This window comes from Adiantum capillus-veneris, chromosome 2 (assembly GCF_014529385.1).
Source record: "Adiantum capillus-veneris isolate H3 chromosome 2, ASM1452938v2, whole genome shotgun sequence".
Lineage (NCBI taxonomy): Eukaryota > Viridiplantae > Streptophyta > Polypodiopsida > Polypodiales > Pteridaceae > Adiantum > Adiantum capillus-veneris.
The window spans coordinates 75,827,453-75,840,250 of NC_140932.1; the positions used below are offsets into that span (position 1 = coordinate 75,827,453).

General features: G+C 52.0%; 1 protein-coding gene across 2 annotated transcripts in view; it reads right to left on the minus strand.

The window, feature by feature from the left end:
• Positions 1-12,798, minus strand: part of LOC147463004 (protein CURVATURE THYLAKOID 1B, chloroplastic-like) — a 65,386-nt gene that overhangs the window by 10,252 nt on the left and 42,336 nt on the right. The gene's annotated exons all lie outside the window — the stretch shown is intronic.

Here is a 12,798-nt window from a genome sequence, read left to right on the forward strand (position 1 = left end):
CACAAGGGTACAGGAGAGAAAGAGAGACGACATGCGACACGGAGTGGCAGAATTCCACCCCAGAGAGTACCCCAAACCTTGAAGCCCCTTTCGGTATTTCTTTATATTGCATCAACCGAGTACAAGCCGATACTCCAAACTCTGCACCCTCTCCAAGAAGCATGCTAGAGAATGAGCCATAGCCTCATATTTAAAGGCCCTAGGCCCCAAAAGCAGTTTTTCATGAAAAGCCTTTTAACTCAAAAGCTTCTGGTCCAAAAGCGATGCCAAAAATCTGTCAGCGCAAAACGTGAAAATCCGTACAATCGCCACGTCATCATGTCAATGCAAAACCCGAAAATCCGTACAATCTGCCACGTCATCTCCTCCGCGCATGTGTGTGTGGGCTTTCTTTATCTTCTGTTGCTTCTGCTTCTTCACTTAGTGTTTAGGCCCCTTGGCCGAGATCTGCAAGTTGGCTTCATTCTTCGAGGCTTTGACACGTCAGCAGCTTGTGACATCCCCCCTTCTTGAAAGAAAGTAATCGTCCGCAATTACAGCATATCTGCAAAACAACTCAAGTTAGCTCCAAAAAAATTCCGAGAAATATTCTGAGGGACAATCAGATCGCTCTTTTTGTTAAGGAGTTAGCTTCTCCTTTAGGCTCTTTTGATCAAGGAGTTGGCTTCTCCTTTCGGCTCTTTTGATCAAGGAGTTGGCTTCTCCTTTCGTCCAGATCAGAACTCTTGATATTCCGGCGTAGTAAAAGTAGCCATCACACCCAGAACGCACTAATCTTCCACGCATGTCTTGATGCACTAAAATTACATACCCAAGCAATCGCATCCAATTAGGAATATTCAGTGGTTGGCACACCACAATGCAACACCAAATGCTCACATATGCATGTTACAAGACATAGAAACATAAGGCCGCCGATGAACACTCCCCCACATAACCTAACAAGGTCTAGGCCGGGAGATATTCAACGACTCCCTCATCACTCCTCCCGCATAACCTAAAAAGGTCCAGGCCGGGAGATATAGAGGCCTTTTACAACCAAACGTCTCCCAGAGCACAGTCTACGTTGTTTGGAGGTGCTGAGAGTAACCACTGCTCAGACTTCTTAATACTCCTCCCACATAACCATCCAAGTCCAAGCCGGGAGTCACAACAACAATTATTTTACAAGCATACAACCAAACGCTCCCCAAGCATCGGCCTGCGTCGTTCCGAGGTTTAAACAACACCAAAACAATATTTCTCACTTCTCCACCTGGGAGTAAAATCACCAATCATTGAAACCAGTATCAAACCAGAGTCAAACAATTCAAATCGGCAACAAGACATGTTCAAAGCAGATACCATCCATTTCAAATAAATTCCAAAGAGGATCACCAAATAAGTTCTCAAACATAACTCAAACTTAAAAAGCAATCTTGACATCAGCCGAGCTCGAAAAGTCCACTGACCTTCCATCCTGAAACCTGCACCAAGAAAACTAGGGTTAGGTTCCTTCCATAAGGTCGTAGCCGACGACAGCATGATCCATCAGCTCTTGGACAAACAATGTTCCTCTGGCGGTGACGATAGTCCTAAGATAGCAATCGCACTGGACCTCCAAGGTCATCTACTCGTGAAGAGACATCTACTGAGAGATGTCGAGAAATTTTTTTATTTATTTTTTTTATTTTTTTTCCGAGAAAAAGATCCTTCTATTAGTTAATGAAAGCTGCCCATAGGGCTACATCCACCTCTGCAAGAGAGGGCTACAACAAACATGATGGGGAGACTCTCCCAATGAAAAAACAGCATATATACAATGGGGCTAAATCAAGAGATGGGAGGAGGGAAAAGCCACACAGGTGGACAGTAGTGCCATCTGAGCACCCCCTGGACCATGGAGTAAAACGGCCCAGGACGCCAGAGACGAAGGAAAGCCTCGCGGCGCTCCCGCATGCGGTCGGAGCTGCCCTGTAGTCCCTCAAGCTGTCCTCTGAGAGTATGGATCAGCTCTAGCCAAAAGTCACGAACAGTCTCTGCTGGTGGTAATGGGCGAGCCTCAAAGATGCGGAAACAACGGGCCCGCCAGATGAACCAGAGAGCTAGGCCGTTGATGAGCTCCCAACACTCCGCTCTCTCACTGCTCCACTCCTGTGGAGTAAGTAAGGTCTGTAGCAGGCTGGAGTGTAGGTCGACCCCCCTGTATCACTATCATCCTGCTGGTGGAAGATAGCTCAAACTGAAGTGCCGGGCCCGTGAGGGTGGACCAAGCCGCCGCCCCCCAAGTGTACTGTCGAGCCGTGGAGAGGGCAGGCAACAGCCGAAGAACTCGTAGCCACACCTGCTGGGCCGAGGGACAGTCCCAAAGACAGTGTCGCTGACTCTCCACCAACTGGTCACAGGCTGTACATGCGGCCGAGAGACCACTATGTACAAGCCAGCTCCCTACTGCTGTGGCTCTGTGTGCAACCAACCACTGGAACAAGGTGACGCGCCTCGGCTGTCTGGAGTCCCACAGCCTCTGCCAAAAAGCTGCCAAGAACTCAATTGTGAGACCCTCCTCCTGCCAATGACGTGCTGCAGCGGGGCGGGCCTCTCTCTGTGCTGCAAGTATATGACGTCCAAGCCGAACAGTGTACTGAAAGAAAGGGACTCAGGGCGGTCTACAGAACAGAATGGGTCCCTCCATAGCCACTCACCAGGATCCCACTGTACTCGTGCCAGTGAACAGCACTCCCAAGCCCATAGCCTCCAGTGTCCTGTCTCAAGAGCTACTGGGTCAGGGTCTATGACGCAAGTCCTCCCACAGATGCCCACAACTCGGATCCTCTGGAAACAACACTCTGCTACCTGCGGGGCCTCTACTGCAACTCTCTGTAATCGTCCCCCACCCTGAAGCTCGAAGAACAAGGTTGGGACAGTCTCTGAGCAAGCCCTGACTGAAATGAGAACCTCCAGTCGTGTGAAGGCTCCCATCCACCGGGGTGCTACTGGCTCGAGAGGAGTGAGCCAATCAGCTGGAACTGACTCTGAGATGTCCTGACACATGCTCTGAACCCCTCTCATGCCCTGTAGCTGGACAACTTGCACCTCCTCTGACAAACCTGTGAACTCTAGCCAATCACCTAGAGAGCGCGCTGGACCTGCTGCCATGGGACCCCAAGAAACATGAGGCCTACTCCCAACCAAGTGGCCTCTCTGAGTGCTAACCATGGGGTTCCAGACGAGGGGCTGCCGTAGGCGCTCCTCCGTGCACGTCGACTGTCGCTGCTCTAGGCCACGCCGCAATAGCTCCCAAGAACGAAGCAAACTCACAGCGAATCGGTCCTCCAGTCGCCTGCTCAAACCAGCTCGGCGCAACTCTGTAAAGATCCATCTGGTCGAAGGTTGCCAAGGGCCTCCTGACTGAGGCACCCTGGCACGAAGCCTCTGCAACAAGAACTCCTTCCAGGGCTCCTCGCCTGGAAGAAGTCCTCTGACGACGAACTTCCCAAGAAGGGCTCTGCTCTGCTGTACTGGATCAATGATCCCAAGCCCTCCCTGAGAACAAGGAAGTGTGATGACCGACCAAGCCACCTTGGCTCGGGCAATCTGAGTGTCGCGACCAGACCAAAGGAAGTTCCTGATCAGCCTCTCTACCTGGCTGATGCAAGAACTCGAGAAGATCCAGCAAGAAGTGATGTACCACATAGTCGCCAACAACACTTGGTTGGCAACTACTACTCTACCAGCCAGCGAAAGTCGTGCTGAGCTCCAATGTAACAGCTTTCTCCTGATGGACAGGAGAAGAGGAGCAATCTGCTGCTCGGGGGACAAATCCAAACCAACCTGACAACCCAAGTACCGAACTGCAGTCCCTGGAGGAATCCACCTGAAACCCTCTCCTGGCATCCAATCTGGCACAGGAGCACTACCAACTGAGAAAGCCACTGTCTTTCTCCAGTTGATCAGTGCGCCCGATGCGCAGCAGAAGGTCTCCAAAGCCTACCCACATCTGTGTAAATTGGCCTCCTGGCCCTCTAAGTACAAGGCTGAGTCGTCGGCAAACTCAGCGTCCAGAAGCTCATCTCCCCGTATAGGGAGTGCTAAGCCCCTCAAACCAACCTGCTGTGACACCAAAAATCTGCTCATCACCTCCGCATAGAACAGAAAGAGAAAGGGGGCAAGAGGACAACCCTGTCTGACCGATCGTGTGAGCATGAAGCGCTCACCTCTACCTCCTGCCAAAAGCACCTAACTGTGGGCCTGTCTGTACAAAGATGACACCCCTCTGATCCAAGCCTCTGAGAAGCCCATCCTGCGTAGCGTGCCCTCTAGAAAGTCCCAGTCAACTCTGTCGTATGCCTTCTCAAAATCGAGAAGAAGAATCACAAGGTCCTCCCCACGGAGCCGTGCAAGGGCAGAAGCCTCCCAAAAAGTGAAGATGTTGTCAAGGATAGTGCGATCCTTGACAAAACCTGTCTGAGTCCCATGTATAAGGCTCTCCAAAAGTGGTTGAATCCTCAAACTCAGAGCCTTGGCAAGAATTTTGTAGGCTGAGTTGAAAATGGTGATGGGGCGCCACTGTCGAATCTCATCCAAGGAGCCACCCTCCTTTGGAATGAGGTAAATCAGGCCCTCACTCATGCTATCCGGCATCACTCCTGTGTGCAGAATGTACTGAAAGGCACTACAAAGATCTGGGCCAAGCAGGTCCCAGTACTCCAAGAAGAAGCTGAAAGTCAGCCCATCCTCACCTGGACAGCTACCACGAGGGAGGGCCCTAAGAGCCGTGTGCAGCTCCTCAAGCTGAAGAGGTAACTCAAGCCTCTACCGCATCTCCTCAGTCACAAGACAAGGCATTTGTGCCCAAACCTGCTCCCTGCATGCATCCTATCTCTCTGACTCTGGCTCAGCCGACAGTAGCTCACGATAAAAGTCAGTAGCAACTGCACGCATATCCTCTGGCTCACAAACAACTGACCCATCGGGTCTCCTCAACTGATTGACCTTGGCATGCGAGTGCCGAGGTCCCACTGTCTCAAGAAAAGCACCTGTCACTCTGTCACCCACCTGAGTCCACTGAGATGCCTGTCGGTGAAAGGCAAACTCATGGCGCCTCTCCTCTGTGCAAGCAAGCTCCTGTCGAGCCTGCTGTAGCTGCTCCTCCAACCATGGACTGTCTGGATGCTGCTCCTGCATCCTCTGTAGTGAAGCAATGCCTCGTCTGAGACGCTGCTCCTCCTCTCTCGCTGCAGCCCGTCGAGCCAAAGACTCCTGGAGAAAGAAGTGGCTAAGCTGACCTAGGCCTGAGGCCACTCTGTCTGCAGGTGGAGCCTGGCTGTCCATGCCCTTTGTCCATAGAGCCTCGACCCTCTCTCTGAGTGCTGAGTCCAACAAGACCCGCTCTGGGATGCGAAGCATCGTGCTCCCACTCCTCTGCCTGTCTGCCACTGTGAGGATCACTGGTGCATGGTCCGAGAAGGATGTCCCTGCCAGGATGCCCACTGATCCCCCCAAGTCACTGAAGTGGTCACTAGTGTAGAAGCGATCTATGCGCGATAGATTCACTCCTCCCACTCTGCGGTCCGATCTAGAGAAGGCAAGACTCTCTGGAGGCCTCACAAAGCCAGAATGCTGCCATGTATCCGAGACCCTCAACGTCATACAAAACCTCTCCCAAGCTGCTAACTCCACTCCATGCAAAGTAGCATGGCTGCCTCCGATCCTGTCAGAAGGGTCCTCCAACATGTTGAAGTCCCCTCCTACACACCACTGGTCAACCTGTGGCAAAGACTCAACAATTTGTGACCAAAACTCTGCACGAGCACTCGCCACATTGGGCGCATAGATGTTCAGGAAACCCACAAGGCTACCATGAACCTGCATAGTAATCCACTGAGCCCTGCCTGGTACAATAATCCCTCTGCCCACAATGGCCTGCTGTAATGAGTCCGCAATAGTCATACATACCCCACCCTGGATGCCTCCAGGTCCAAAAGCAGCTGACCAAAAGGTATCATAGCGTCCACGCAAAATCTAACCACATCGCCGAATGCGGCTCTCAGACAAACGGTGCTCCTGAAGCATAAGGAGATCAATCTCTCCTCCCACAAGGCAACGCTGAAGCTCCTGACGCAATCGGCCCCGCTGTCGCTGAAACCGGGGCCCACCTAGTCCCTGCACGTTCCACGAGACGATCCTCATGGGGAGCAAGAGAGAACAGATGCTGCCGCAGCAGCAAGACGAGCTATCTTCGAAGCAGGCTTGGATGGGGAGTAATCCGCATCCGAGCGTCCTCTAGATAGGCGAGACTGCAGTGAGTGCCTGGTCCAAGCCCAAGTAGAGCGAGCCGTGCGTAAAGCAACCTCCTCTGTCCAGGAGTCCTCATGAATGAATACATAGCAAGGCAAACACTGCATATCAGCAAAAAATTACACCACAATGTGTCTACATCCTGCTGAATCTGGAGGTGTCACCGCAAACTTGGCCAGTGGCCACAAAGTCTGCAGCAAATCTGTAACGCCAAGTTCTCCCATGTGGTGAGAGAACTCGAGAACCTGTGTATGCAACCATCCCACCACTGAGTCGAGGGACCACTCTGTCTCAGTCCTACCACAGAGGGGGAAGGAGAAACCAACTACTGAGTCCAAGGCCTCTGTCCCCCTAGCGGCGAGGAACAAAGCGTGGACTCTGAAGCAGGCTGCCTCGTGGTCTGCTGCGGAATCGCCAAGAAAACGAGTAAACCCGTAATCGAAGAAATCCCAGCGGCGTCGGAGGTCAAAGCTCGTCAAACCACGAGGGATAGCTGCAAGAGGAGATGTCTGAATCTGCAGTGGGGGCCGCATGAAGGGCTGACCCTCTCTCGCTAGGCGACTCGTGGCGAAGGCGCTGCCAAGAGATCTCCTGGCCGCCGGCAAGGGTTCAGTCTCCTAAGCCGACTATGGTACTCAAGCAGGAGGAGGGGGAGAAGGGGCTGGGGGGGGGGCGGGGGAGAGGAGAAGCAGGGTGGGGCGGCAGAGACATGGGGGGGGCGAGGTGGGGAGTGAGCGGTAGCAGAGGGCGGGGGAGGGCATGAGGAGGAGGAGGGGAGATCGGAAGGCGGAGCGGCTGGCGAGGGTGAAGCGAAGGTGGTGGCTGGCGTAGGGGGCTCCTCCTGCTCAAGAGGACCAAAGCGGTTCCCCGTGGGAACCCACTGCTGCTGAGTAGGCACCTGGGGGCCACTCTGAGTGCCAGGCTGTCACTGTGGCCACCCCTCTGAGTGCCACGGGCCTGCTGCCACCCCTCCTCCGCTGGAGCCCCAGGCTCGGAGGGTGGCGCTGAATCTGTGCTCTGTCGCTGGATGTGGCTGCGGCCCAGCCTTGGCAGGCTGGGGCTGAGGCAGGGGTGCGGGTCGTGGTCTCCTCCGTGGACAGGCCTTCACTAGGTGGCCCATCTGTCTGCAAATGAAGCACTCGTTCGGGAGACCCGAGTACTCCACACTCTGTCTAAACCAACCCCCACTCACCCGAGGCAGAAGGATGACCTTCGGGAGCGTGTGGGTATCTCTGACCAAAACTCGAACTGAAGGGATGCCAGCCGCCTTGGCAGCTACTGATGCTGCCGTACGAGGTGTCTCCAAGACAGTTCCGATGGCGGAGCCAATCCTGGAGAGAAGTGGAAGGTACTCCCTCCGTAAACCCGGAAAGCAGACTGAGATGGGGATGTCCGCCTCCTCTACTAGCACATCCGAAGACGGGTCAAAACCATGTCGCCACTGTCGAAAGTGGGCGCGTGATGCTCGGATGGCCAATGGACTCATAGCTATGACCTTGGAGGCCATCTCGGAAGTCTCGAACTCAATCTGGTAGTACCCCCGTCCGAGAATCTGGACATCCAAGATCTTGCCCACCTCTGTGAGGAGGCGGGCCTGGAGAAGGTCTCGCAGCTCTCCTCTGCTGGGACGAGTGCCGAGAACCTTGCAGATCACAGAAGTCGCCTGCAAGCGTTCTACCTCTGTGGCAAGGCTCGCTTGCTCTGCCGGCGTAAGAGCAAGTCGAATGGTGGGCTCAGCGGGGTCGGGCGAGGGGGCTTGAGGCGAGTCCCTCTGAGGTGAAGCTGGAGCCTCCATCTGTGTCTACTGCTGAGTCGAAGAAGCGGGCGGCGAAGAAGAAACCTGCAAACAAGTCAGCCAGCCACTTTTCCGAAGAGAGAGTGTTGCCGAGCCAGGTGCAGAGGGCCTTCGGGAGCGAAGAGGATGGGGGGGGGGGGGGGGGGGGGGGGGGGGGGGGGGGGGGGGAGGGAGGGGGAGGGCAATGTGCGGGTGCACAAGCAGCAGCAAGCGGGGGGGATGGAGCGGGGAAGGCAGAGCGAGAGGAGGGCAGCGGGCTGCGGCAGCTAAGGGGCAGCGCGCAGACAGGGGGGGGGGCAGCGGGCTGCGGCAGCTAATGGGGCAGCGCGCGCAGATAGGGGGGGGCAGCGGGTGGGTTGAGAGGCAGTGCGCAGGGGCTGAAAGGGGTGGGGGGGCAGCGGGGGGTGGGAGGGGGGGGGGGGGGGGCAAGCAGCAGTAGCGGGCCTTGCTAGCCCTTCTTAGACCGTCCAGAAATCAGATGTCGAGAAATTTCAAGTTATAATCTGCTAGAGTTTCCATGGCAAGCATTTCAAGATACCCCACTCTGCCAGAAGTTGCGCTCCGAAGGAAGATGTCAGAAGCCATATAACTTCGGGCAATATTTTCTTGAAAGCTTGCCAATCCTTGGAGTGTGCGGCTTGGTAGCTATAGACTTCCACCACTGCATGGCACTGCCTCTGAGAAAAACAGCAGCTCGAAACAAATCTTGGATCCTTCTCTTGCAAGTGATCTTTATCGCTTATGCCCTATAAGACATGAGCGGTGAAGACGGGAGCGCGCCCGATGCGCAATGAAGGGTGGGAGTGGCTAGTATGTCCAGGGTCGGAGCACGAAGCTAAAATTTCCAATGAACTTTGGAAGTGCGATCTTGCTTTGTCTGCTCTTTGGTTTAGGACCGGTATGCTTTCAGAAAAGCACACGCCTGATGCTCTGATACCACTGTCACAAGATGGGCACCACGTGCCAATAGAAAAGAACAAACTGAACAGACTTTTAGCACTTCATTAACAATTGAACTGAGAGAGAGAGAGAGACAACACGCGACATGGAGTGGCGGAATTCCACCCCAGAGAGTATTGGCCCCAAACCTTGGCGCCCCTTTCGGTATTTCTTTATATTGCATCAACCCAGTACAAGCCAATACTCCAGACTTTGCACCTTCTCTAGGAACCATGCTAGAGAATGAGCCCTAGCCTCATAATTAAAGGCTCTAGGCCCCAAAAGCAGTTTTTCATGAAAAGCCTTTTAACTCAAAATCTTATGGTCCAAAAGCAATGCCAAAAGCTGGCAGCACAAAACGCGGAAATCCGTACAGTCTGCCACGTCATCATGTCAACGCAAAACGCAGAAATCGGTACAGTCTGCCACATCATCATGTAAGTGCAAAACCCAAAAATCCGTACAGTCTGCCACGTCATCTCCTCCGCGCATGTGTATGTGGGCTTTCTTTATCTTTTGCTACTTCTGCTTCTTCACTTAGGGTTTAGGCCCCTTGGCTGGGATTTGCAAGTTGGCTCCATTCTTCAAGGCTTTGACACGTCAGCAGTTTGTGACACTCTATTCTGAACCCTACACCAAAAATTAGGGTTAGATTCCTTCCATAAGGTTGTAGCCGACCGCAGCATGGTCCATAAGCTCTTGGACAAATAGCATCAAGTCAAAAGAATATGACCCAAAAATTTCTTTAATATAGATTCACAAAGGTACAATGCTCTAGGGCTTTCCTCTGCTTCTCCACGCAGTAGAATCCCCAAGAGAGACCGCTCGTTACATACTTAAAGGCCCTTGGCCCAACCTCAAAAGCTATACATGAAAAACATCAATTCTAAAAGCGTCTGGTCCCAAAAGCAAGCGCCCATAGGGCTCTCCGTATAGCATTGCCACATCACCATCAATACCGCAAACACAAACGTTCATACAGTTGCTACATCATCATGCTCTACGCAAGTTTTGTGTGTGTGAGCGCTTTAATAATTTAGGCCCCATCGGCGGAACTTTATACATTGTTGGGAGTTAGGAATTTCAATCCTAACCCCTTTTTATAATTGGGCCACTCGTCAGACTTCTTAAGTTGGAACTGCTTCTGTTCTTTCTTCTTCTTTTAAGTTTTAAGCCCTTTGGCTGACACCTGCAAAACTCGGAGGTTACACCAAAACCTGAAGGTTACTCACATATTCCTAGTGCCATGCACAGATGCAAATACCACATAGAGAAATTGTCATGATTCAATGGATTCTAGCTTTGACATAAAGATTAGCATGGACCACCTATCTAGGGTGAGTGAATCCGTGATTGGCCAAATGGACGCATTGATCAGACTCTTTAGGACCTCGACGTAGAAACCCTAACCCTAAAACCCGTCACAAATTCTCCACGAGAAGCCATGTGTGTTACAAAATGGATCGGATCATCCGTAGAAGAAGAATCACTCTGAGCTCTGCTACCATTGTTATAGGCTTGGGCACTCCAAGCGAGAAATCAATAGCACACGAATAATAACTGCAAAATCACTAAACTTGAAGAGAGAGAAGCGGAGAGGTGACACGGAACCGCAGAGTTACGTCCCCAGATGCACTGGCCCCAAAGACCGGTGCCCCTTTCTGTATTTCTTAATTATTACTTCGCAAAGTTACAACTCCCAAAGGTCCAACTCTCTACAAGACTTTGCATCCAGATGCTCTATGAAGAGTGGCCCTAGGGGCACTTATAAACTTACAAGGGATGTCCAAAAGCATTCACGCCCAAAAGCATCTGCTCTCAAAACCCACTCAAAAATCTATCAAAACCTGCCAGCGCAAAATGCGAAGATCCATACAACCTGCCACGTCACCATGCCAACACAATTTACATAAGTCAAGGGCAAAGTTCAAGCTTTTGAGTTTTCCGGTTTAGGCCCCTCGCCTAGTGCTCCATAAAAATCCTAACCCCTTAGGGCCCCTCGGCCAATATTCTGGGTTTACTTCCTTGTCCTTTCCACGAGTTCCTTCCAGTTGGGCACGTCACATGTGTGTATATCACTTTGTGTGTATGTGTGTGTGTGTGTGTGTGTGTGTGTGTGTGTGTGCACCGCCCCCCAGTCTGCCTACGCGAGCTTTTGTAGTGCCTTCAGCCTACCTGCACGTGCTCCCTGTCGCCCGTATGGGTCTTGGCTACCTGTTGTGCGCCCTGACTCTCGCTTGTCTCCTCTGCGGCCTGCTGCTGCAGCCAGTTGGGCGGGCTGTTCTGCTATAGGGTTTGTTTCCGTGCATGTGTGTGGGTGTGTATGTGTGTGTGTGCGTGCGCGCTAGGTGCAGCCGCGTTTGTGTTTTTCTGTACAGCCTAGGGTGGGTTCGTTGCTTGGTTTAGGGTTTCCTCTCTCCCGCTTCTTCCGCTCTGCGTGAGAGTGTGTGTGTGAGTGTTCAGCAGTGCAAAAAAAAATCAAAAGTGAGTGTTCAACAGATTTTGTATAAATAAAGGTGTGCCTTTGAGTTCTGAAAGACAGTGGCAGAAGATCTGAAGGTGGTACAGGGCAAGATAGCTTTGGGCAAATCAGCGTGTTGAATTTCATGACAAATAATCCTTGTATCTACAAAAGACGCAGAGCGATGGACTCTTCATCAGCTGACGCGATGGCTCTTACCAAAGAATGCTTGCACAAATATTTTGAAGATTCCTGTAGGACTGGGAGGGTTTGGAACCTGAGAAAGAAGTCGTCATTCCTGTTCAACAGTTGATGAATCTTGTTGCCCATTATGCACTAAATGCGGTTATACTTCTCTTCCCTGGTACAATGCCTACGGCACAGGATGTGGGGCAATGGGTAGATTTCATGCTTAAACGCCAAGCGGTTCGTGGGGTATATTTTGGAGCCGGAGGATTTTACGAGGTTTTGCTGGCAAACAATGAGGCTAGGGAGGCCCTACTTGAAATGTTGCCGTTGTTCTTCAACACGCAAATGACACATGTATTGCCATGGGCTCTTACTAAGGATTATAATTTATTAGAGTCTCATTCGACATAAATGCCCAGTATGGGTGGAGGTGGTAGAATTTCCTCGTACATGGCGTCACTTTCTTCCGTTGCTGGCTGCCCAGTTGGGAAAAGTGGTTTGTCCCCCCAGGTTGGATGCGAATACTAATAGAATCTGCATCTTGTAGGATACAAATGTCCCTAGGCCGACAGGCATAATGATAAATTCAGGTGACCCTTTGGTAGGGAAACGCCCCTTTAAGCTGAAATGGGGCAAATTCACCAACTCTTGTTTTCGTTGTGGTAAGTTCGTTCACATGCAATCGGAATGTCCGGAGCCGCATTTGCAGCTTCCTCCTTTGGCATTGCCCCCTACACAGCCTTCTTCGTCCCCAAAGTCCCCTCCGGAATTTAGGCGCAATGGTGCTTGGAGTTCGACAGCGCCCTCCTTTGCGGATAAGGGGAAAGGGAAACAGATATTGATGCCTGTTGCGCCTCCTCCTACACATTCAAAAGAAAAAGAAAAAGAAAAGGAAAAGGAAAAAGAAAAGGAGATAGGAAAGGACAAAGACAAGAACATAGTCAAGGTTGCTTGGATCGTCCCGAAAAAGACGGTCAAGGTTCGAACTCCACCCTCTTCCCGTAATTATGTGCCCCTGTTACAGACTGCATCTCAAACAAAGCTTCTTTATAATGATAATAAGTCTCTGGCGGAAGCATGGGATAAGGTGGTCCGTTCGTATAAGGAAGCAGTTACAGGAGAATCGGCTTCTTTGTCG